The following is a 24,154-nucleotide window of genomic DNA, read 5'->3' on the forward strand; positions in this document are numbered from 1 at the left end:
TAAAAATTAAAATAAAATTCCCCTTCTCACCTTGGAATGGAGCAAAACAAGCAGCTTCCTCAACCTTCAGAGTTATTGTTTGTGGCTGCTGTTACCCATCTCCACTGAGCTAGAGATGGCAGCAGTTACCTTGCCAAAGTGGTATAGGAAGCAATGCCTATTCCCCAGGGAGCTAACTTAGCACATAGTGTGCTTGTTCATTTTACAGAACAGATCAGCAAAATCACCAGATCAACAAACATGAAGGTGTTGTAAGGCAGCGGGCAGCAGGGCATCTGTTCAAGTTCAAACACTGCTGCTTTCGTTTTCAGTAGCACGGACAAAACAAGGGAATAGGGAAGTGAGAACAGAGATGGAAAAGACCTTCTTAGCTTACTGTTCCATCCTCCTCCCCTTTGTTCTTGTTCCCTGCAATATACCACATTATTACAGTCAGACTTGCAGCTCCCTCCAGGCAGGGCTCCATCATGCTACTGCCCCAAAGAGTTGACATTCTTTGACTAAGTTCTCACAAACAACCTGTGTGTGTTTAAACGCACCTAACTATCCAGCTGTAAAAACATACTGGAGACAAGGCACTCTAGTTCTACTGTGAGGTAAACTAGGCAGGGTCAGCTGTGGGTGTGGGTATAGTGCAGGGGTCGGCAACATCTGGCAGCCGGTTCACCAGGGTAAGCACCCTAGTGCGCCAGGCCAGTTTATTTACATGCCATGTTGGCAGGTTCGGCAGCACGCAGCTCCCACTGGCTGCGGTTTGCCATCCCAGGCCAATGGGGGTGGTGGGAAACCATGGCCAGCACATCTCATGCCACTCCCTGCAGCCCCTGCCGACGGCAGGTAAACAAACTGGCCTGGCCCTCCAGGGTGCTTACCCTGGCAAGCCGCGTGCCAGAGGTTTCTGACCCCTGGTATAGTGCTAACCTCACCTAGCTACCATGTGGCAAATGCTACACGTGCCTTGTCTCCTTTTACGATTTTACAGCAAGATAAATATGTGTTATCTTGCTGCATTTCAAAACCCAAACCTTTCAGTGAAGACCAAGCCTTAGACTGAGGCATGAATGGGAGGAGGGGACATAACTGAGTCTAACATGGCTCTCTTGTCAGGCTTGATACCAGCTAGCTGGGCTTTCAATTCCCTTGAGTGACAATCCCAGAGTCTATTAGATCTCACGTGTGTGTGTTGGTTCTTCCATTATTCAACCTGAACATTACTTTTCACAAACTTTTTGGATTTCCCCATGTGTATGTACTGAGGAGGAATGCCTTGTGTCGTATGCTCTTGAGACATGGCCTAGAATATATTGCAGTGGTAAGAGTTTATGCAGGGATAGTTTTGTTTCTGAAATTAGGTGGCCAGTTTTTGGGCATTCAGGGGAGAGGGTTATGCTTCTTGTTACTACTTCTGCAGTAATCAAGGCTGCTCTTCCGACTCAGCATGGCCTCAAACTATACCCTCCATAGCCAGGGATCTTTACTACAGGCCCGTCTGCTGAAGGGTGATAATCATGATATGAAGTGCTGAGGCTGCTGCAGCATATGCTGAGTAAGAGCAGAGAACCTCAAGCGGTTGCTCATCTTGCTTTGCTTTAGGCAAGCCCCTTGAATGATTTCTACCTTACGAGATCCATAATACTGATAGTGTGATCACAATGCACATTGCACAGCCAATACTTGCATCTTGCACTGGTTTCAATAGGTGTGGAATGGCAGATAGGTAAAGCATTACCATGAATGGTACTTTATCCAGCACCACTGGAGTTAGTGGGAGCTTTATTCTGGGCTCCAGAAGGGCACAGGATGAAGCCCATGATGATGAATAAACCAGGTTCCACCGTAGAGAGATCACAAGTGGGTTGTAGTTCATCAGTTTGCCAAATGAGCATAGAGAAAAATAAACAGGGCTCTACATTTCTGTTTTCTATTTTATTTTAAGGTGTCAAACATCTGGTGGAAGCTCAGTAACTCCAAGTTGTTCTAGGGCCCTCGTTACTTGGCTGAAAGCTTTTTGCCTCAACCGAATTTAACAGTACTTGGAAACTCTGATGTTACAAATAACAGTGAGTTGTAAACTTTTTGCAATAAAAATGTGATGCTCAGACTCAGCCTAGATGGGATCCTATTTCTCTCTCGCGTGTGCTCTTGCTTTCTCAGATCCATTTTATAATAGTTTTGGGTCTTTAAACTTGATTTGCTGTACACTTAGGGGCATTAGATGGCAAGATTTCAGTAACAAATTTGCTGAGTTTCAGCTGAGCATGGCTGGATAGTCCATATTTGCAAGCAGAATGTTGGAGGTATCTTTTATGCCCGTCTCCACAAGTTTAGAGCTTGCGTGGCCAACTTTAGGGTAGCATTTGCGCATGGCTTAGTATTTAAGAATTTGTAAAAAATTATTTTGATCTTTAATAGGAAAATCTTGTTCTAAGGTGGGTTTAAACAGAGTTTAGTTACATGTGAGTAGAGACAAGCCCTAATCTCTTATTCTGTAGCTTCATTGCAGTCATTAGAGTTACACTTTCAAAGAATTTGGCCTGGGGAGTTCCAAGTAGTCGGGACAACATGGGAGAAGAACTGTGTGGAGAAAGCAAAGGATAGGTATCCAGCAGGTGAGCAGATGGAAAGTGGGACTTGAAGGTGAGAATGTGCAGCTAGATCTTGGTAGGTCAGGTGAGAGGAAGGTAGGAAAGGGATGTGAAGTGGGGAAATGACATGGTCAGATCAGCAGGACGGGAGATGGGTTTTAAGCAGCAGCATTTAATCAGTTGTCTCTTCAATAAAGGAAGCAGCCAAAGGAAGTAATTAGGCCTCTGAGCTGAGGCAAGATAAATGATTTCATAAATGCTCAGCAGGAAGTCCACTCCCTGTATTCAGGCTCAGAAAAGAGTCTGGAGATCAGAGGTGATTCAAATGCATGGTAAGTCTGTGGAGCCCATGCACATTACAGAACCTGCAGTTCCAATTGACTTTACATGGAGCTGTGGATGCTCGGCATCTCTGAACGTCCCGGAAGCTCTGATTTAGCAAAGCGCTTGCCACGTGCTTAAGTCCCATTGAAGGCAAGATGCTTTGCTGAGTCATGGCATACGTGAATGGGTGAGGGGAGTGATGTGGCCTGAGTGCTTCACTCTTTCAGTGCCTAGGGAATAAGTCCTCCTTCTGCTAGTTCATTGTGTCTTACCTCTAGCCCTTCAAGCCTCCATTTCAGAACCCCTTCCAACATTGTGCTCTAATTGTGCTCTGTGGGATTTCATTTCAAGGCTATGCATTGACTTTAATGGCCAATTGGCGAGAAAAATAAAGACTCTTCCATTATGCTCTGTCTCCTATCGCTGTATTCCATACAAAATGTTATAAACAAGACCTTTTGCACTAGGTCAGATTAGAACACAACCCAGAGCTGTTGCTGAAGCTATGATTCTGTAGAGTTCAGTGCACAGCGTGGAGAGGGGGGGTCAGATTTATTCTCGATGTCACTTTGTTGAAGGTAATGAAGTTTCCAAGAACAGCTTTGGCCTCTTAATATTGAATATGACGTTGTCACTTGATCTCATAACACTTTAGAACGATTAATCCTCACAATCTCCCTGAGGGAGACAGGTAAGATTTATTACCTCATTTTATAGATGGGAGAACCCAAGGCAAAGCAGTGAATCTCATCACATTCTGCTTTGTGCAAGGCAAATTTCTTTGACTTTGCTTTCTCTACCATAAACATACAGCTGTCTGTGTTTAGATAGATACAGCTTACTACCCACATACTCCATATATATGTATTTATGTGTGTACAGATAGTGTGTCTAATATAAGCATGTGTCTGTATATAAATCCAAAACACAGACCGCACTGCTCCCATATCTCCCCTGGGGAGAGGATGACCGAACATGTGACAGATGTTAGTCCTGATGCTTACTGCACACCTGGAAGGCACTCTGATATTACAGTGAGGATCTGGTGTAAGAACCTATACAGACTTGAAGAGGCCTTTTGCAAGCTCCCATGAATTAGTTCTCATGGCTCCCACGATGTTCTACCCACTCAACGTGTTGCTCACGTGGCTTGGTGCCACAGGTGCACTCTTCAACCCTTACCTGTGGAGCAAAGTGGGAAATGGTGCCGCTTTTATCTGAACTCCGAAGGCTGAGAGTAGCATGATATTGGCTGATCACCTTTGCTAGCCATAGGAAGCTACCAAATAACAATAATGAAGGTGAGAATCTGCATGAAAGATGAAGTGTCATGGTGGAGTCTCCATCACTGACCATTTATAAATCCAGACAGGATTTTTTATTAAGAGGTCTGCTCTAGGAATTACTGCTCTGTGGCCTGTGTTACGCAGACTAGATGATCACAATGGTTCCATTTGACCTTGGAATCTCTGAATTAGTATTATAGCAGTCCCAACCAAGATTGGGACCTATTGTGCTAGGTACGGAGTGAGCCAGGGTCCCTGCCCCAAAGATGGCCCCAAAGTCTAGCCATGATAAAGAGTGGGAGAAAGGAGGAATTTGTATAGATGGGGAACTGAGGCACAGAGAGGGTAAATGACTGGCCAAAGGTCACACCAGGAATCTAACTCTCTTGAGTTCTGTAGCAGTGCCTTAGCCGCAAGCCCATCCCATAGTCTTGCCCTTTTATCATCTGTTTCAGTAGACGTATGAAATCATAGTTACGGAGTCCAGCTGGGGATTTGATCGGTTTTCCTGTTACAATTAATCCCACTGAGGGTGAAAGCCTTGTGCCTTTTCCTTTATGTTCAGAGAAACAGCAGCAATGTTCCATAGAGAGGACTGGCATCAAGGTAGGAGGGGCCTGTCCATGGAGACTGATTGCTGGGAACACGAAGCAGAGAGGAGAGCCTGTGCTCTCTTGGGTACATTATCCCCCATTCTCTGGATTTTATGTCCTTTTCCTGACTGCTCTATGTCTGTTCCATAGCCAGAAGCCTTATTCTAGTGCTTCATCCCATAAACTTGGAGAGAACCCCTCAAACTGGTTAATCCACCATGGCGAGTGCTTAGCTCGACCACAAGTCTGACTATTTATTTTGCTTGGGCGCAAACCCTTCTGGTTCCTTTCCAGTCACTTTGTGAATGTAAACACCTGCTGCTGGTCTGTGCTGTGACAGCTCTCCGCATCCCGCCAGGCTGTGGCTTCCTGAGGCCGCCTGTTGCTTATTATGGAGGAGACGGCAGCAGCTTGTCCTTTCTTCAGAAAATACTTCACAAATGTATGTGGGGGGAGAAGGAGCAGCTGGGTTTGGTTTGGTTTGGTTTTTTCACTTTTTTTATATCTGGCTAAAGAGAATTGCTGCCCCTATATCCAGGAAACACAAATGAAAGGTCCAATCCTGCTGTCTGTTATGCCTCTGTCAGTGCAGAGAAACTTCAGTGGAATCAATATAGAGTGATCCAGTAGATTGAGCACTAAAAGGATCCCTAACTTGTAGCATCAATAGTTCATATGTGTCCAGGTACGAGGGCCCTGCTAGATAAAAAGGAAAGGCTGTATTTGCACCAGCTTTTGTTTCAATTATCTGGTTGTTTATATTTTGCCTCTGTGTCTTTCCCCCCATCCTCTGTGCTCTGAATTCTCATCAGTGAACTGGGAGGAATGATTGCTGGACTAGGATCCACTCTCCTTTCTTAACCAACTAGCCCTTCCTCTGCTGTGCTTGTTGCTGCCTTTACCTTTGGTCGCTTGCCAGATTGCTGGCAGGCTGTGGTCTCAGACTGTCTCTTCCACCCATCTAATTTTACGCACTGCAGCCTTCTCCTCTTGAGACCTGTCAGTGAGGATCTGTGCTAGGCAGAAATAGCCCTGGGAGAGTAATGACAGCAAAATGGTTGCTAAATAGGGAATGGCTGGGGCACTGCAGCAGTAAGGTCAATTATAATCAACTTGTCTCCATATTCCTTAGAGACATCCCAGGGATGAGGAGCAGCTGGGGCTGTAAGGCATCTTAGAGAGCTGCCACTGATGAAGACAAGGTATCAGACTGATGAGGCTATCACCTTTTCCTTATGCATTTGCTGTGGTTGTACTGTGTCTTCTCTCATTGTTGTGAACCAGGGGCGGCTCCAGGCACCAGCATGCCAAGCGCATGCCTGGGGCAGCAAGCCACTGGGGCAGAGGCAGGTTGCCTTCGGCGGCATGCCTGTGGAAGGTCCACTGGTCCCACGGCTTCGGCGGACCTCCCGCAGGTGTGCTGCCAAATCCGTGGGACTGGGGACCTACTGCAGGCAAGCCGCCGAAGGCAGCCTGCCTGCTGTGCTTGGGGCGGCAAAATACCTAGAGCTGCCCCTGTTGTGAACACAGCTCTGCCCAATCCACTAGTTGCTCCTGTTTCACAAGTCTTCAGATACTTGCAAAAGTGCCTGGATCCTAGAGGCTTGTGACCTAACTTTTCATCCACCCAATTGTGGAGCTAGAGAATGAATGGACTTCCTAATGCAGGTGCTCGCTTATCAGTACAGGGTTCTGCCCCGCTGACATGCAAACTAAATGGGGTACGTCTGTTTAGTGATTAACACGCTTGCTGTCTTTAAGGCTCAGCTTAAGTTCCCCAAAGTATTTCCAGAAATTCTTATGACCACTGCACTTCCTCGAGGGCTTTCTTAACCAGCTGATCTCCAAATGAATGGCAGACACTAGCTAAACCTAACACTCCCTTGTGAGGTGAGTAAATGATGATGTGCCCATTTTACAGATTTCCAAACAAATACACAGAGTTTAGGTGGCTTGCCCGGAGAGCTCACAATAAGACAGTGGCTGAGCAAGGAACGGAATATGTAAGTCTCAACTCTCATTCCCCTGATCTAACCATCAGAGCACATTCCTCTTCCTGGTCAGGGAATAGAGCCCATGACATCTGATTCCTAAGCCACCTGCTCTAACCACTGGACCCCTGTACTCTCACCTCTTCCTCCTCCAAGCTATAAATAGAATCTAGGAGTCCTGACTCCGATTTGCCTTGCTCAAACCATTAGACAAACTCGCTCGCTCGATCCTTCTCACTCTCTGAGCTGGGAACATCATGTAGAAGACCTCATTTATGATCTGCTATCCTAACTGCACTGCCTCCTGTACTGGACTACTTAGGAAATCATCTTTGCCTTCTTTCCATACAGGACAGTATTAGTGAACTCAGTGAGTAAGGAGCTCATGACAATGGCAAACCATTGGTTTATTTCCATGGGCTTCCATTTATCACAATGGTAATCCTGAGTAGAGATCGCTATTTTGATTCCTGCTAAGTCCCAAGTAAGCTTTCTCCATAAGAACAAACATTTTCCCAGCTGTAAATAAACATGGACTTTTTTTTCTTTTTCTTTTTTCCTTTTTAACACAAAGGCCGATGGCTTATTTTCATCCCATTTATATAGGCTAGCTTGTTATGCAGCTTAGCATCTTTTGCTGATCATGATGAAATGCTACTAACTGGCTAATTTTGCATGTTGCTCTCACGTATGTATTTTTCCAGCCACTATCTTTTTTTAGAGGCTGCCTCTGCTGAAATGATGCCTCTCTCTGTTTGTCAGAGGGTCAGGTGCAGCCGGTGAACTTCTCCCCTTGAAAAGCAGCAAAGAGTCCTGTGGCACCTTATAGACTAACAAACGTATTGGAGCATGAGCTTTCATGGGTGAATACACCATGAAAGCTCATGCTCCAATACGTCTGTTAGTCTATAAGGTGCCACAGGACTCTTTGCTGCTTTTACAGATCCAGACTAACACAGCTACCCCTCTGATACTTCTCCCCTTGAGAGATCCCGAAGCTCTCAGCTCAAGTTTCCGAAGATTGAGGTGACTACTTGTGGCAGAACTAGCTGAGGGCCCTGCAAGAGGGAGAATTAATTAAATGCCAGACTGCCAGATCTATGAGAGAGATTGTCAGTGAGGAATGGATCCAGCAGTTCTAACTCCACAATACAGACCTCTACCATGTAGATGAAAGGGCTAATTTTGCAGGCTTTGAGCAGTAGCAGGTGGCGATCCTATGTGGGTCACCCAGAGTGGCACCAAGACATGCTTGGCTAATGTGCTACACCTCTTTTACCCTGCAAATAAATCCCACACTGTTGAATAGACTTCAGATCTCCTGCTATGAAGAAGATTCCTATCTGTTGGGCTGCTGAGCCACCATTAGAGTCTGGGGTGTGTGCAGTGAGCCATTTGTTCTCTTCCATTACCCTCCGCCTGGTCTCATCACTGCAGCTCAGCCAAGGGATCCATCACTAGCAGAAAGGCCACTGCAGAAGCTTTAGCAGAATGATCCAAGGGATTAATCTGGCTCATAGTGTAATAGTTAATGAATGCTGAGAAATTAACCCTTTATTCGCTGCTCTAAAGCACCTTGCTGCATAAAGCATACATGCAAAAACAGTATCTGGTCTGATGCCACAAGTTAAAAGATCCATGAGGCCAGTTAGTTTCCTCCAGATGATTTAATATGCCTAGGAAAGAGCAGGAGGAGGAAAAAATGGCCTTCTCTTTGACAAACTGCATATATTAAGAGCTGGTTGAATCTTAAAGGCTGGGCAGGAACCTGAAATTTGTAGCGTTCAGCCTATTTGTGTAATTTACAAGAGTCCCAACAATTCTACTGCTGCCGTTGCCATGGAAACAGATGTTGGCTTGCAGAAAATCTTTACAGGTTTTGTTGTTTGTTTTTTAAATTTGAGTCCTCCTGCCTCGTTTTCAGAGAGGCAAGACATTTTTGCTACCTGGTTCCTGTTTGCCAGGGCAGGCCAGAGTTTGACTGGGCTGTTCCCAACCCACAAGCTACCTTAAGCATCTTGAGATCCCTCTGCATCTGCCCCCATGCCAGGGCAATGCTAAGACTATCCATGAAAATGAGGACATCAGCTGGAGTCAACCCATGGGTGGATTTTGTCCTGCTTCTTCTATAGTTGTACTTGACGTTGTCCTCTGCTCTGACCATATTTCAACATAACAAGTTGCTAGACAAACCTCTCTCTCTCTCTCTCCCACTCATCTAATGGAACAGTATGACTTCCAGATCTGTTTGGTGAGTTTGTTTCCATGGCAGTTGTTGTCTGTCTCTGCATCCCTCCCTTTCATTAGAGAGTAGGCTCCCAGCAGCCAGTGAGATGGTGGAGGTAGAAGGAGGTCTAGCAACTATGCACACTGCTGTGGCTTTTTTACCATTTAAAAAGCAACTTCTAGGGTAAACCAACTCCTACCTTTGTATATGAAGACTCTGAAGTCTCTGTAGCGTGTTATATAAGCTTGGCTCTTAAGAAACAGACAGTTATTTTCTAGCTTGTCAGATCTGGCTCAGACAGCAGGGAAGTCATCAGTCATGCAATGAACATGCTGGATTTTGTGGCCGAGCTGATCTACCTATCTCTGCAACACATTTCTCTATCTAGAAAAACCCTCTTTCTTCCACAGTCTTGATCTTTCACTTCTTTTGTCTTTTGCAGATGTTATCGTAATGCAGTTTATTCTCCCTGGGAAGGTAAGTCTAACTGAATTACTCATTTAAGAAATGATTGCCAGGCAAATGAAAGATCATAATGTTATGTTTTAAAAAGTGGAGTGAATTAGATGCTGATGGGCTAATAGCATTAGCACTTATGAATGATTTTATTAGCATTAGCTAGAATGAAACCATGAGGAGAGAGACTGTGCAAGCTTCCACACATGCATCTTTGTTGATACATCCATGATCTACCCTGCAACATCTCTGGTATCCTGCTAGTATTCATATTACTGTAGGACCTACAGATCCCAGCTAAGATCAGGTCACATGGTGCTAGGCACTGTGCATACACATAATAAGAGACAGTCCCTTCCCCAAAGAGCTTACAGTTTAAAATAGACCAAAGATGAGAGGGGGACAGAGAGATGGTATCTTGTCCAAGATCACACAAAGTTATTGGCAAAGTCTGGAATAGACCCCAATCTCCTGAGTCCCAGTTCTGGGCCTTCCCATTAGACTCCCCTAGTACTGGCTGGCTCAATCCATTTTATGTTGCTTAGTAATATAACCCATGCCAGCTTGCTGGGGCACTCCGCACCCTTCTAGCGATGGCTGGGCCATCTGGAGGTTGATGAGCCTACGACAGCCTTGGCTAAGAGAGGTGGGTCTCTTCAGTTGGGCATAACAACTCATGTGCTGGCTGGAGGACAACAGCTCCATTCTGTGATGGATTTTGAGATTTCAGAATTTGGCTTTGTTGTGCATTGGAATGAAACCTGAGTGGTTGTGTTTTTTTCAAAATTCTATTTCAACGGGTTTTGATTAGATGTTCTGTTCCATGTGTGTGAGAGAGAAATTTGAAATGAAGACATATCAAAATGAAAAAGCAAAATGTTTTAATTCCCTAGTTGTTTAGCTTTGTTTGAATGTCCCCTCCCCCGCCCCCCCGGTCCTGTTTTTTCCCTGAAACAAAAATTCAGAGGAATTTACAGGACTCCACTAAGTGTTTTGAATATGATGGGGGAGCTGCATTTTCCAGTGACAAATGGTTTCATTGATGTTTTTCTGAGCTGTTCTAACCCAGAGATCTCCAGTTTGGTCCCTGCTGTTGACCATCCACCCATGTTTTTCTGAGATGAACAAATCTCTGTTTTAGAGCTGCTGAAAAATGAGTCAAACGTTTTCACCAAACAATTTTTTTTGTTTTTAGGACAAAAACTCTACAACAAATATTCACTAGAACTTCACTTTTTGAAATTTTTTGACCAACTCTCTCTGTTTTCGTTTTTCATGCCACAGGCTCCAGAGTCTAAAAGCATCTTAATGTATGTGATGCATAGTGATAGGCACTGTACAGACACATAAGAAGAGAAATGATCATCATTAGAAGTAGGAGCCTAATCCACCTAACTGGAACACTTAGGGAGTGTGAATTCAAGGTTTCAGAGTATCCTAGTAGAAACACAGGGGTCAGTAGTGAAATTTAGATTCAGATTCTGACCCTCCTCAGGTCTGTCCTCAAAGTTTGGGCATGTTCAGATTTGGGGGTTGGTTCGGGTCCTCCTCTGATGACAACACTTACATGTAGGATGAAATAATTGGTGTGTGTGTGTGTGTGTGTGTGTGTGTGTGTGTGTGTGTGTGTGTGTGTGTGTGTGTGTGTGTGTGTGTGTGTGTGTGTGTGTGTTTGTCTAACCATTGCCCTCTACTGAATAGGCCTTCTGACCTTCTGAAGCATATGTAACCATTGTCCTCCTCTAGTGGTTGCAGCCAACAGAGAGGCTATACAATCTAAAACTCCTACAGCTAATAGAGATGATTTTTTAGTTCAGGTGACTTGGAGCACTAGGTCCTTGGGTTTTCTATTCCTGCTGTTGACCTTGAAGTTCAGGTGCTCCTCAACCTGTTTGTGGGGAAGCTGACAGCTGTGAAGTCATGCTCAGTCTCCGAATCACTGGGATTGTATTGCGCAGGCAGGTGCAAACTGTGGGCCCTGATCCTGCCGTTGGACCCTCGTGCCTATCCAAATCCACAATGAGTTAAGAGTGCAGAAGTGGCTCTAAATTCAGGACTGGAGCTTGTGGCAGTTGCTATTGTAATGCTGGTGACTATGCTTTCATTTTTCAATATTATTATTATTTATTTTATTTGTATTGCATTAGTGCCTTGGATTCCCAGTCATGGGCCAGGACCCCATGGTACTAGGTGCTGTACAGACAGAACAAAACAATGGCCACTGCCCCAGAGAGCTTCCCATCTGGGTGTTTTACTTTTTTTTTGACAAAAACAACTTTTTTATTACGAAACTGGAAGTCTTGGTGAAAAATCTTCAATTTAATCAAAAAACCATTTTGGTGGGGAAAAAGGTTTCTGTGGACTTTTTTCCAACCATCTCTCCTTACAAGTCCAGATCCTGCTTGGAAAACAGTGGCAAACCTCCTAGATCCTGACCCACAAAAAGATGTGTGTGAGACTAGTTCCATTGGGACTACTCACATCCTTAAATTATGCAAGTGCTTAGGTGACTTGATGGCTGGCTGGAGCTCACTTGCCTCTTTTCACTTATTTATCCATAGTGGCTGTTTCATTTTGGGGCACATCAGATTCCCTTTCCACAGTTCCTCTCCCTTACCTTATAATTTATATTCTACTCAACCAGGTGTTTCATGGCCTGAGAAGACTTTTCATGGTGATGTTACCACCTCCATAGCAGTCAGCTCAGATCTTGCAAATTGCTTGGTGTCTAGGTTTTCAGCTGTCTGGATTGAGCGGTAAACAGTCTGTTAAATAATAATAACTTATAAATACTAAGTGTCTAATAAAACCAAACCTCTAATAAGCCCCCATTAAAATGTATGTTGACATTCTTTTTAATTTTTAAAGAGGCAAATGCATTTGTAATTAGCATTTTAACATTAGATTGGCCATGTTCCTAAGGTTTCTATTTAAATGCAAATTAAATCCTCCCGCTGGAAAGCTAATCGGAGATATAAATAGATGGTAGGGGATGGGAATTTGTTTCCATGTGGAGTCATTTTAGTCATCTTGCTGTTGATTTCTTTATTTTTATGGCCTGGTTTGCTTTAAAAATAGAGTTCCTATGTAGAACTGCATGAAATACCTATAATAATTAACCTTGCTTGGTTCCTGACAGCACTGAAAGTTAAGGTCAGACCCTCCGAAAGGTTTGCTAGCTTTCTGCAAACGTGGACTAGGGTTAGAACTAGCCTGGGCCCAGTTTTGGATGATCTAGTGCTTGGTTTCACATAGTAATCAGGTCAGAGAGGAAGGATGATCCTGGATGAGGACCCTGGAGTCGGATTTTGAAGTTTCGTTTCCAGCTCTGCCACACACTCCCTGTGTGATGATAGGCAAGGCACCTGGGGCCAGATTTTTAAATGTATTTAGGCACAACAGATCAGATAATACTACAGGGGGACATCACAGGGCTGAGATCTTTAGATCAAGTGATAGATGCTCATGCTTTTAGATCTGAAGCGTGCAGGTTCAAACCTTACTAAATATCCAAGCCTGGGTAGCTATACACAGATGTGCCTGTGCTGTTTTAGGACGCATCCCGTATCTCAAGGAGCTCCCAGATTTAGGAAGTGATATCTGGTGGGATCATCAACCATTTTCCCAGGTATATGTGAATGTATGCAATTCAATATGGAGAGAGTCAGCAAAAATAAGCGGTAAAGAGACTGAATTAGAGAGATTGTCATAGTGTAGGGAGCTCCTCAATAGATAGTGATGTTGGCACCAGGAAAAAACTGCTCTAGGCCTTTATGCAAATATAACTTTGGGAAGTAGCTGCTGGGAGATATATTTAGGGCTGGTCTACACTACGAGGGGAAATCAATCTTAGATACGCAACTTCAGCTACGTGAATAACGTAGCTGACGTCGAATATCTAAGATCGGATTACTCACCCGTCCTCACTGCGCGGGATCGATGTCCGTGGCTCCCCCTGTCGATTCCGCAACTCCTTTGGGGTTGGTGGAGTTCCGGAATCGATATAAGCGTGCTCGGGGATCGATATATCGCGTCTAGATGAGACGCGATATATTGCTCCCCGAGCAATCGATTTTAACCCGCCAATACGGCGGGTAGTCTAGACGTAGCCTTTGAGATACAAGGTTGGTTGAGGAACATCTTTTACTGATCCAGCTTCTGGAGACAAGCTTTAGAGCTCCACAGAGCTCTTCTTCAGGGCTGGAAAAGTTAATCAGAGTGTCACAGCTGAATACAAGATGGAACAGAAGGTTAAGCCTAAGGAGTTAACACATGTTGCAAGAAATTGTTCAAAATGAAGTGGGCCATTAACACCTCTGCAGTCATAGGACAAAGGCAGGTTAGTGGGTTACAGAGTGTTGTAATGAGACATAAAACCAGTGTCTCTATTGAGCCCCTGATTTTTGGTGTCTAGCAGAGTTATGAATTTAAGATCCCAGGCTCCTCTTCTGAAGGTGTGCAGGTTTCCTTTGAGGACGAAGACTGAGAGGCCAGCTGTAGAGTTTTCTTTTTGTGAAAAGTGATCAGCCATGGGAGATAGGGTGTTTTTGTCTTTTATCATTTTTCTGTGTGAGTTCATTTGAGAGTCTGGTGATTGTCTAGTTTCACCCACATTGTTGTTGTTGGGGCATTTGATGCACTGGACAAGGTACACCACATGTTGTGATGGGCATGTGTAGGACCCTTGGGTCTTTGGAGGTGTGTTGGGGGTGGGGTGGGAGCATTGACCATCACAGCACTGGAGATATGGCTGCAGGTTTTGCATCTGTTATGGCAGTCTGGTGCTGCTTTGAGTTGGTGGGGAGCTAGCTTCTGATGATGAGCTTAGCGATGCTACAGGATTGTTTGAAGGCCAAAAGAGAGGGTTTGGGGAAGATTTCTTTCAGGATGTGGTCCCCATGGAGAATGGATTGTAACTGTTTGATGATACCCTGTATGGATTCTAATGTGGGGTGGTAGGTGACAGCTAAGGGTGTGCGGTCAGTGGGTTTTTTCTTTTTTGTATTGAAGCAGGCTCTTTTGGGGGATTAGGGTGGCCCATTCCATGATGCGCTCTACTTCTCTCATGGAATGTCCTCCTTTGGTGAAGGTGGTTTCAAGTGAATCCAGCAATCTATTAAATCTTGCCTCATCCTCCGGGGCTCTGACTCTAGCCAAACAGGCACAAGAGATTATTTGCATCTCTCTCCGCTGCCCCTAAAGGATCTAGGGTGTGGGCTGAGCAGCTGCCTAATGAGATGCTCACTGAGACCTTGAGCTAAATTCAGTCCTGGCTCAAGCAGGCAAAACTCTCCACAAGTCAAGGGAGTTACATTTGTCTCTCGAGGGCTACCTTTTGGCCCTCTGTCTTATTGGAAACATCTCCTGCTTTTCATCTTTCCCATTTTAGTCCTTCCTTCTGCCTCCCTTTCCCTGTTTTTGTTTTCCCTGCAAGTTCAGACAGAGACCCTCTTACAAAACATCCTGTGCTAGCATGGGGAGCCATAAAAGGCTTAGCATAGCTCTCATAATCCAGTATGTGTACATGTACGTACACACACACACACACACACACACGCACATACACACTCTCACACTCTCTCTCTGACTCTGGGCACTGAGAAAAATACAGGTCACCACACCAGATGGGGATTCCTCTGACTCTGATACTCTTTCATCTTTTGTAGGAAAGTGATTAGGTCAGTTGGATTTATGCAGCCAGTTGATTTTATTTCTCCCCCTGGAAACCTAGTCTGCTTCTTTCTTGGTTTACTTTCCTCTTAACAAAGGCTGCAATCTTCAGGGAGAAGGAGGGAGACCAACGCACAGAGAGAGAGAATGGCTGTTGAGAGAAATGAGACAGAGGAACAAGGGAGGGGAAGAGAGATTCAGAGCTGCTCCTGCAGGAGTTAGGTGTCTGGACTTTCTTGTGTTAAAATTGCAGAGCATTCTGAATAAAGAGCAAGTCTTCCTTGGGACCCACCGCTGCCTCTCAAAAACTGTAAGTACAAGACACTTTTGAAGTATGTCTTTGGCAGCTGAGAGAAAATTCCATGCTCACTAGAGGTCATTGGGTTATTAGCGTGTGTGTGAGTGCAAGCCTTGCAAAGGAGCAGTTCTTTCACACATGAGCATAGCTTCTAAGGTGCAACCTGAGATGAATCTTCAAGAGCATCAGTGTTCTCAAAAAGAAATACTTGGGTCAGGCCAGGGTGGTAATTTTCTCTCTGTGGTTGCTTTTTAATGGCTTCAAAGCTAAGGTGGCATTGTATATAAATTCTCAGAGGGTGCTTCTAGCCAGATAGTATCAGCCTTTTGCAGTCCAGGCCAATCCTTGAAGGAAGAGGCCCAGATCCTCAGTTGGTATAAAGGGGTGAAGTCAATGGAGCTATGTTAATTTACCCTAGTTGAAGATCTGGCCCAAGCTCCTTAAATTATATTTACAGAGGTGGCCTAAATACCACAAGGCAGGGTGCCTTGCAAATATGATTAAAGAGGCTGAAAGATATGAAAGTGAAACTTGCATATTTGATCTAGTGAAAAATAAAATGACTTTGACTTGTAGAGAGAAACAGTATTTATGACTGGGTGGGAATGAGGAACACAGCATGGGGATTAGGAAGATCAGGCAAGGGTTAGCGTTTGCTATGTGAAGTGGATTGTTTTTCTTTTGTAGGAATTGCAGCTCTGAGTCTCTCATTAGACAAATCCCAGGGTGAATCAAGCAGTCCAATAAATCTTGCTATATCCGCCGAGGTTCCCCAGCCACACAGGGACAAGGGATAATTTGCATCCCTCTCTGTCCTAACAGGCAGAATTTCCAGAGGTGTTGTGCCCACCTCCTCTAAAAATCGGACTGTCATTTCTTTTCCTTCTGCCCCTGCTCTGGGGCACCTACAGATTTACCCTTGCTGTGCTGTTAGCTGTGGAATATTTCCTTGCAAATGCTGTTCTGTCCTCCTGTTTAGCAACATCGGAAAATTACATTTGGCATGATAAGACAGCAAATAACAATCTACGGGAGCTTGTAATGGGGTTAAAACCAGGCAGGATGTTAAATATTCATAGTCTGCTGTCTTTGCATTAAAACTGTGTGCATATAAATTCAGAATGAGCGACATGAACTGCCCATTGTAGCAAAGGTCTCTTCTCTCCTCACAAAGTTTCAGTTAATTCCCATTTACCAATACAATCTTTTCCCTCTCTTTCCACACCCAAAGCATCTTTTCTCCTGCACGACATTTTCCAGCCATGTAATCCTGGAGGAAATAGGGCTTGTTGGGATTTTGTCGGGTTTTCTGGTAGCTGTCGAGAGACTAGATTCAACTTGATGGGAGGTCAGCAAATGTCAGGTTTAACCAGAATATATATATTTCATCTAGAAACCTCAGCTGTCAGGCCTTGTGCAAAGGGGAAATAATGTTGGCACCAGAGTCCATGTTTTCAGAATGATTTAAAGCTTTTGCAGCTAAAATGTGGTATAAATTGGGGTTGTTTGAAAGCACAGGCTGGTAACTCAATACTGTGCGGGGCAGGATAATCATAAAATAATACTTTGTCTAAGCTCATAGCTTTCAGATCCGCATATGGAAGGCCTTCCTATCTACCGATATTGCTGAGCTGAGCTGCACAGCTTTCTGTGAGGGTAGCAACAGCAAGGAGTGGCTTTATTTTTACAGGATCATGCTGTAAAGCATGGAAATCTTTAGTAGGAGGACCAGATTTCCAAGTGCTTAGCACTCACAAAAGGCATCCTAATTTCAGACAAGACGCTGCTCCTATTTAGGCACCAAAAGAAATGGCCAGAGTTCCAGGGGATCTCAGCAAGTTGGGTGCTCACTGGGTGCTGAGCGCTTGGAACTCTGGCCCCATTATGTGTTGAGCGCTGAGAAATCTGTCGTGTTGCTTTTCTGAAAATCTACCCGACGGTGTGTTTCACTCTTTGCTCATTGGCTATTTCTTCACTGCAAAAATGGTGCGTTTAACATCAAGCTTGGTTTCTCAGTGTAAAATTCTGAGAGAGAAAAGGTATGGGTAGTTTTTCACCTCCGTATAACTAGCGGAGGTCAACCCCAGGTGGTGGGCGGAGAGTTGACCTTGAATAGCTGCATCAAGATAAAAAAAACGACAATGCCTTGTTTCTTTACATCAAGAGAGCTACCTTGATGTAAAAACTCATTTCTATTTGCAGTGAGGACATAACTAATGAGGCCTGATTCTGCTCGCCTTGGGGCTTTTGCCACTGATGTCTGTCAGCCCACAAATCAAGCCCTTTGCACTAGGTTCACCTTGGCTGAAATTCATCCTGAACATTCCATGCAACTATCCAAAAAAAAGCACATGAATTAAATTATATATATTTTTAGATGAGCCAAAGCAGCTGATTTTGATGATCGTGATTCATTTCAAGGTTTACAGGACATTCGCTTGTCTGGAACATTTCAGGACACAGCATGTGTTTATTTAAAATACATTGCATCCTGCCAACTTTTTGTGCATGTAGCAACAGGACAAAAAAGGTTGAAGGAAATATTCATAATTATTCTCTTCTCCCTCCCCCCCTCTCCAATTTGGTCATATTATGTTTCTCCATAAGCTTCCTGCTGTGTTCTAGAAAAATGTGGTTTTTGTTCCTGTTGTATTGTCAGGAAGCTCCAGGTTCAGATATTTTAAATGCTACTTTTTACATCTCTGTTAAAGGCATATGTAACAGGGTGTGTTGGCATTGTAACGCAGGCCTACCGTCCAGTTCTTTTCTGAACATTTCACCAAGGTGAATCAACTGAGTCTCCCATCCTCCTTGCAGGTACATTGCATTGAAAAACATTGAGTTTCTCTTTAAATAACAAAGACACTACTCCTGTTTAGGGTAAGTGGGATATTAAGGATGCAGGGGCTAACTCAGCCCTGATGCAACTCCATTGACTTTAGCCCTAGGCTGAAATAAACCTGTGTCTTTACTAGATGACTAATAGGATGCTTAGTCATTGCCCTCTGGAGCAAGCGATCAGATGCTACACGCACTCTCTGTAAAATTAAGCATTGAGTCGTGATCCAGAGCGTACACTGACTTAATCTGTGCTTTGGATCAGACGGTAGGTGAAACTGTCCACATTGAGCAGCTGGTGTGCAGCACCACATGTGCACCAGCTCCGTGATTTGAGATTTCTACATAAGAATGGCCATACTGGGTAAGACCAAAGGTCCATCTAGCCTAGTGTCCTATCTTCTGACATTGGACAGTGCCAGGTGCCCTGGAGGGAATGAACAGAACAGGTAATCATCAAGTGATCCATCCTCTGTCGCCCATGCCCAGCTTCTGGCAAACAGAGGCTAGGGACACCATACCTGCGCATCCTGGCTAATAGCCATTAATAGACCTATCCTCCATGAATTTATCTAGTTCTTTTTTTTAACCCTATTATAGTCTTAGCCTTCACAACATCCGCTGGCAAGGAGTTCCACAGATTGACCGTGCGTTGTGTGAAAAAAACTTCCTTTTGTTTGTTTTAAACCTGCTGCTTATTAATTTCATATGGTGTTCCCTAGTTCCTGTGTTATGAGAAGGAGTAAATAACACTTCTTTTTTTACTTTATCCACACCAGTCATGATTTTATAGACCTCTATCATATCCCCCCCTTAGTCGTCTCTTTTCCAAGCTGCAAAGTCCCAGTCTTATTAATCTCTCCTCATACGGAAGCCGTTCCATACCCCTAATCATTTTTGTTGCCCTTTTCTGAACCTTTTCCAATTCCAATAGATCTTTTTTGAGTTGGGGCAACCACATCTGCACACAGTATTCAAGATGCAGGCATACCATGGATTTATATAGAGGCAACATGATATTTTCTGTCCTATTACCTATCCCTTTCTTAATGATTCCCAGCATTCTGTTCACTTTTTTGACTGTTGCTGCACATTGACTGCATGTTTTCAAAGAACTGTTCACAATGATTCCAAGATCTTTCTTGAGTGGTAACAGCTAATTTAGACCCCATCATCTTATATGTATAGTTTGGATTATATTTTCCAATGTGCATTGCTTTGCATTTATCAACATTTGAATTTCATCTGCCGTTTTGTTGCCCAGTCACCCAGTTTTGAGAGAACTTTTTGTAGCTCTTCACAATCTGCCTGGGAATTAACTATCTTGAGTAGTTTTGTATCATCTGAAATTTTTGCTACCTCACTGTTTTACCTCTTTTTCCAGATAATTTATGAGTATGTTGAATAGGACTGGACCCAGTGCAGCCCTCGAGGGACACCACTATTTACCTTTCTCCATTCTGAAAACTGACCATTTATACCTATCCTTTGTTTCCTATCTTTTAACCAGTTACCAATCCACAGAAGAACATTCTCTCTTAGCCCAAGACTTCTTACTTTGCTTAAGAGCCTTTAGTAAGGGACCTTGACAAAGGCTTTCTGAAAATCTAAATACACTCTTGCCACTGGGTCCCCCTTATCCACATGCTTGTTGACCCCCCCACACCCCAAAGAATTCTAGTAGATTGGTGAGGCATGATTTCCCTTTACAAAAACCATGTTGACTACTCCCCAACAAATTACGTTCATCTACGTGTCTGACGATTTTGTTCTTTTACTATAGTTTCACTCAGTTTGCTTGGTACTGAAGTCAGGCTTACCGGCCTGTAAGAGCCCTTTTTAAAAATTGGAATCACATTAGCTATCCTCCTGTCATTTAGTACAGAAGCTGATTTAAGTGATAGGTTACAGACTACAGTTAGTAGTCCTTCAATTTCGCATTTGAATTCCTTCAGAACTCTTGTGTGAATAACATCTGGGCCTGGTGGCTTATTACTACTTAGTTTTATCAGTTTGTTCCAAAACCTCCTCTAATGACACCTCCATCTGGGAGAGTTCCTCAGATTTGTCACCTAAAAAAATGGCTCAGATTTGTGAATATCCCTGGTATCATCAACCGTGAAGACTGATCTAGGTGTGACTGGAACTTGTGTAGACATACTCAAGCTAGCTTTAATGGAGCTAGCTCAGGTACTGGTGGTTCAGTGCAGGTTAGCCCCATGAGTAATTAGCCAGGCTTCTGGGTGGGTTTGTACAGTGCACACTGAAGCATGTGCTGCTGCAGCTTCACTGCTCCAGTCCCCAAGCTAGCTGGATGAAAGCTAGCTTGGGTATGTCTGCATGAGCTGCAACTGCACCCCCTGATTGCAATATGGACATACCCCAAGAAGCGTACACAGTGAAGGGATGGAGAACGGCCACCCACAAGGAGATGTGATCTTCAGCACAGTCCTTGTGGTGATTACAGGGCATGTAGCTACAGGCTGCACGCCGAGGCCTCCCTCCTGCCACCAGGTGTTCCATGAATGCTGGATTGGGATTCCACATCTGCTCAACCTCACCCTCATATCTTTCCACAGGCCCTAGATCAGGGGTCTCAAACATGTGGCCTGCGGGGCTATCTCCTGTGGCCCGCCAAGCGGCCTGCTCCCACCCCTCCGGCCTACCTCCAGGCCAGGGGTGGGAAAACTACAGCCACAGGATTGCCACTCCCTGAAGCGGCTGACATCACGTCCCTGCGGTGCGGGGAGGGGATCAGAGGGCTCCATGTGTTGCCCTGGCTTCTAGGCACCACCACCCCGCAGCTCCCATTGGCCGGGAATGGGGAACCGCTGCCAATGGGAGCTTTGGGGGAGGTACCTGGAGGTGTAGCAAGGATCTCACGGAGCCCTGCGTCCCCTCTCCCCTAGGGGCCACAGAGACATGGTTCCAGCTACTTCTTGGAGTGGAGCGGGGCTGGGGTCGGGGCTGGCAGCCTACCCTGGCCCCGGTGTGCGCCGCTGCCACCCTGGAGCCCGAAGCCCTCCTTCCCCCCCACCCCCAACCCTGTGCTCTGAGCCCCCCTGCTGCATCCCACACCCTTTCTGCACCCCAAATCCCTGCCCTGAGCCCCCTGTCACATCCCACACTCCTCCTGCACCCCAACCCTCTGCCCTGAGCCCCCTACCTGAACCTCAACCCCCTCCTGCACCCCAATCCCCTGCCATGAGCCCCTTGTTGCTCCCCACACCCTGACCCCCTGCCCTGAGTCCCCTGCTGCATCCCACACCCCTTCTGCACCCTGAGCCCCTGCCGGCACCGCAACCCCTTGCTGCACCTCAACTCCCTGCCCTGAGTCCCTGCCACACCCCTCATACACCTTCTGGGGGCAGAGAGGGGGCAGAGTTGGGGCGGGGACTTCGGGGAAGGGGTTGGAATGGGAGCAGGGAAGGGGTGGGAAGAGGTGGGGCGTCATGGAAGGGGTGGAGTGGGTGCAGGGTAGGGGGCAGTGAGGGGCATGTGCGTCAGTGATGCAGCCCTCGGGCCAATTGACTAGCCCTCATTTGGCCCTTGTGGTCATTTGAGTTTGAGACCCCTGCCCTAGATAGTGACATTCGAAGAGCAAATATCAGCTCAGTTCTCAGCCCTGAAGTGTCTCCCTTGAGACGGTGTCTCTATCTCCAAGCCGTGCTGCCTGTAGTCTCCTCCTGCTCCTTTTAACAGAGCGCAGGCAGTCAGTATAATTGAAATGAAGCAGCTCACTCAGAAACGTAAATGCTGTGCTTGGGGAACAGGAGATGAGATCTTGCCAGTGTTTGCATAATATTCTCAACCTATTGTTGCCCGTCTTCCTGTCTCTGCTGCTGTGACAGTCCCCAGTGTATTGAGAATAATTGAGGATTCAGCTATTGGTATTGGTTTGTCATATTATTCACAGCAAAATATTCAAACCTCCTTGACGGTTCAGATAGCATGTAGCAGAGCTGCACAGCACTTATCTGATGTGACATTTAGGTGAGTGCAAGAGCTTCCTCTTGGAGCCAGAAGGAATATAGGTTCTCTTGTGTCTTTGTCAGGCTGGTGGGTAATCTGCATCTGTCTGTCTAGCCCACTTCTTGGCAACAGTGCGACCAGTCTGGGGAGCTGTAATATTTCAGGATCGTGGTCCTCAAAGAGATTCTGTCAGATGTCATGGGCTTAGCTCGCCTCTCAGTTTACATCGGTGTAAATCAGGAGTGACTCCACCAAAGCCAGCAAAGTTCAGAGTCACCTGTGTAAAGTCAATGTGAGATCAGAACGAAGCCCTATATTTTTAAGATACACAGTGGCAAATCAAGCCTTGTAACTCCATGGAAATCGGTATCATTCCACCAGCCTGGAGCATGCAGTGGTGTACCAGGCTCCAGATTTCCTTAACTTTTGGTATAAAATGAAAAGAATTGTGAGCATCATATTTACTTTTCAATATCTAAGACCCTTGTGCATTTCACTCAGCTTGGAGGGTGAAAAGAGACTCCCTTTCCTTTGGAGTAATTCTCTAGTAGGTTTCACTCTCGGCTCTCAGGCACTAATTTGCGCAGGGGTACCATGTTTGGGTTTGCTGATGCTTTAGGAGAGTGTTTAAATCCAAACAAAGCTGTTTTCACTGGAATGAAGACTCAAGACTTAAGTGACTCCTAGGCCTCGCTCTGACTCATTGCACGGGGGTGAATTTTACCGTTAGAGCATGATGCTCTTTGAAATACCTGTGATATGAGATTCTATGAAAGAGAGAGGTAGCAAAAAGGACCTACCTGCATTCTAGCAAACCTAGGTGTTCGGAGTTCATCCCCCCTGCAACACACTCACGCACAATCACATTACTACAATATTTAACACATATAGCTGTCTAATAAATGGCAAATGGCTGTTTTATAAAGAGCAAATTGCTGCAAATAATAAACATTGCTTTAAAAACCACGAGGCTCGATCCTCAGCCAGGTGTGACTTTGTGTAGCTCTGTTGACTTCAGTGGAGTCACGCCAGCTGAATATTTAAAAAGTAACATTAATTGTGCATGTTCTGCACTCCCCCGAGATACCAAACAGTGACCTATTTAGAGCATGATGGAAACCAGAGGGCAAGGAATAATGGTTTTGTCTGGAACAGCTTCCAGGTTGTTGTTTTAACTCTTGTAGGATACAAACTATGGGCTAGAGCAGTGGCTCTCAACCTTTCCCAACTACTGTAGCCCTTTCTGGAGTAGGATTTGTCTTGTGTATCCCCAAGTTTCACCTCATTTAAAAACTACTTACTGACAAAATCAGACATAAAACTATCCAGTGTCACACCACCCTTTTGCTTCCATTCTTATTTTTACCATATAATTATACAAATAAATCAACTGGAATATAAATATTTTACTTACATTTCAGTGTATAGTATATAGAGCAGTATAAACGAGTCATTGTCTGTATGACATTTTAGTTTGTACCAACTTCACTAGTGCTTTTTATGTAGCCTGTTGTAAAACTAGACAAGTATCTAGATGAGTTGATGTAGATGAAGACCTCTGTGTACCCCCAGAGGTACGGCACCCCTGGTTGAGAACCACTGGGCTAGAGGCTTCAGTTGCTGCGCACCCTCTGCTCCCATCAGTTTCACCTCCCATATTCAGGCCTTCTGTATTTTTCTTTCTTGAGGTTGTACATTTCTTGCCTTCCCTGCCGCCTTGCTTTCAACACCTCGTCACCTGCTGTGAACCACAAATGCAGCCGGTGGTCCAGGGATACCCCACTGCTAGGAGCTTTTATCCTGTCAGTTTGTGGGTGAGAATGATTAGGGCAGCTCTGGCAGCTGGCTCAGCATGACGAAGAGAATCTCTCCTCTCCCATCTCCTTCAACAGAAAAGCAATTACTATTCATTTT

At 45.0% G+C, this 24,154-nt stretch overlaps 1 protein-coding gene across 4 annotated transcripts in view; it reads left to right on the forward strand.

Moving 5' to 3' along the window:
* The first annotated feature begins 5,920 nt into the window (after positions 1-5,920).
* Positions 5,921-24,154, forward strand: part of KLHDC8A (kelch domain containing 8A) — a 42,813-nt gene continuing 24,579 nt past the window's right edge. The window contains exons 1-2 of one of the 4 annotated variants that reach the window (XM_050955623.1): positions 5,921-5,990; positions 9,449-9,483. The gene's annotated coding sequence lies outside the window, so the exon portion shown is untranslated. Of the gene's footprint in view, positions 5,991-8,972; positions 9,031-9,097; positions 9,190-9,448; positions 9,484-15,154; positions 15,443-24,154 lie in introns of those variants that run through there. The other 3 variants (XM_050955624.1, XM_050955621.1, XM_050955625.1) reach the window with 3 other exon arrangements.

Source organism: Gopherus flavomarginatus, chromosome 5, assembly GCF_025201925.1.
Source record: "Gopherus flavomarginatus isolate rGopFla2 chromosome 5, rGopFla2.mat.asm, whole genome shotgun sequence".
Classification (NCBI taxonomy): Eukaryota; Metazoa; Chordata; order Testudines; family Testudinidae; genus Gopherus; species Gopherus flavomarginatus.